This window comes from Prunus avium, unplaced genomic scaffold (genome assembly GCF_965620075.1).
Source record: "Prunus avium unplaced genomic scaffold, drPruAviu1.hap1.1 HAP1_SCAFFOLD_20, whole genome shotgun sequence".
Classification (NCBI taxonomy): domain Eukaryota; kingdom Viridiplantae; phylum Streptophyta; class Magnoliopsida; order Rosales; family Rosaceae; genus Prunus; species Prunus avium.
The window spans coordinates 622501-625000 of record NW_028276880.1 but is presented as its reverse complement, the minus strand read 5'-3'; positions in this window follow the sequence as shown (position 1 = coordinate 625000).

Below are 2500 nucleotides of genomic sequence, written 5' to 3'. Positions count from 1 at the left end.
ACTTTACCGGCTCCACTCCGACTCGCCGCTCGCCCACTAGTCCGAAGGCAACAAAACATTTGTTTTTCATTTTGATGAAAATTTCTGTTTTTAAATCTTGTTGGTTTGAAATTGTTTTGAAAAGGTTCTTTAAATCTTGCGGGTTTGCAACTCATAAGAGCGTCACTTTCAACGTCCCCGGCATTGGATTGAGTTTCTAAAAACAACCGTGCACACCGAGGTTAAACTTTACCGGCTCCACTCCGACTCGCCGCTCGCCCACAAATCCGAAGGCAACAAAACATTTGTTTTTAATTTTGATGAAATTTTTTGAAAACATTGGCTTGGCAAGCCCCAATCCGCGACTATCCACCCACCGCCACCCCACACGAGTGGTTGTTGTTGCGAAATGAGGTTGTGGTCGACATGCCCGTGCATTTGAGAAGGAGTTCCTAGCACTCCATGCTCTCCCATGCCAAAAAAAAGCCTAGACAACCCCATTTCGCAACTTTCCACGCCTTTTTTTTCCTCCCTCACCCATGGCGGCGGCGTGGTGGCGGCGGCCGGATTCCGGCCACCACCGCCATGGGTGGCAGCCCCCCGACCCCGACACCAAACCCATAATACCGAGGCAACATATCGAGGCAACATGACATGGGTGTGGCGTGGGGGAAGGGGGCTGCAGCTAGGAAGGCATGGGCTGCCATGCATATGCAGGCAACACACACCCCCCTATATAGCATTTTATGCATTTAGCCCTTTGACAGGAAGAGACATCACCTATGCGCGAGGAGTCATAATGGGCTCTAAATAATTCAATACAAGGTATTTGGACGTGATTTTTTGCAGGGATACTAAGAAACATGCAATCTATGATGGGAAAAAGTTTCATAAATTTTTGAAGTCGGGAAGTATTTTTTATTATTTTTAGAAGTCGTAAAATTGAAAAAATCATTAAAACAAATCCGGGAGGAATTTTTTAGTTTTGTAAGTTGGAGAAGGTCCTAAAAATCATAGACTACTTATGGGGAGCTTATTGTGCGAGGAAATTTCAATAAAAACGGGGTTTGACAAGATTTGAAAAATTCTGTCGACATTTGAAAAAACCTGGAACCATGCTGCCGGCATGCTGCGCACATGCTGCGCGCAGGCTGCGCGCATGCTGCGCGCAGACTGCGCGCATGCCATGGCAGGACAAGTTTCGCTAGCCTCACTGTCGACAGATGCGCAAGCTGCGCGCACGCTGCGCACAGGCTGCGCGCATGCTGCGCACAGACTGAGCGCACGCTGCGCGCATGCCATGGCAGGACAAGTTTCGCTAGCCTCACTGTCGACAGATGCGCAAGCTGCGCGCAAGCTCCGCGCACGCTGCGCACAGCCTGTGCGCATGTTGTGCGCATGCTGCGCGCAGGCTGCGCGCAGGCGCCGCGCATGCCATGGCAGGACAAGTTTCGCTAGCCTCACTGTCGACAGATGCGCAAGCTGCGCGCACGCTGCGCACAGGCTGCGCACAGCGCATGCCATGGCAGGACAAGTTCGCTAGCCTCACTGTCGACAGATGCGCAAGCTGCGCGCACAGGCTGCGCGCACGCCATGGCAGGACAAGTTTCGCTAGCCTCACTGTCGACAGAATCAGCACGCTGCGCGCAAGCTGCGCGCACGCTGCCGGCATGGTGCGCGCACGCTGCCGGCATGCTGTGCGCACGCTGCCGGCATGCTGTGCGCACGCTGCGCGCGCGCATGGCAGGACAAGTTTCGAAAATTTCTGTCGACAGTCTCAGCAGCGCGCACGCTGCCGACATGCTGTGCGCACGCTGCGCACAGGCTGCCGGCATGCTGCGCGCAGCCCATGGCAGGACAAGGTCCGAAAAATTCTGTCGACATTTTTACGCCGTGGTAGGCTTCCGCTTCGCGTCACTTTGTCGACATTCAAGCCTACCATTTGTATTGAATTTTTCAAACCTTGTCAAACCCCATTATTCAAATGTCGAAAAATTTTGTCGACATTTTTACGCCATGATAGGCTTCCGCTTCGCGTCACTTTGTCGGAATGCATCGCATGGCGAGGCAAGGCCACGGCATGCCAAGGCGAAGGCAACGCATGGCTTGAATGGCTTGGTCAAGGCCACATCATGGGCACGGCATGCCAAGGCAAGGCGAGGCAAGCCATCCTTAGCCTCGCCTACACTCACTTTCTCGGAATGCATTGGATGATGAGCAATTCCAAGGTAAGGCAACGCATGGCTTGAATGGCTTGGTGTAGGCCACAACTTGGGCATGGCATGCCAATGCAAGGCAAGGCAAGGCAAGCCATCCTTAGCCTCGCCTACACTCACTTTCTCGGAATGCATTGGATGATGAGCAATTCCAAGGTAAGGCAACGCATGGCTTGAATGGCTTGGTGTAGGCCACAACTTGGGCATGGCATGCCAATGCAAGGCAAGGCAAGCCACGCCATCCGAAGCCTCCAATAACCTCACTTTCTCGGAATGCCTTGAATGGGCACGGCATGTGAGGGCAA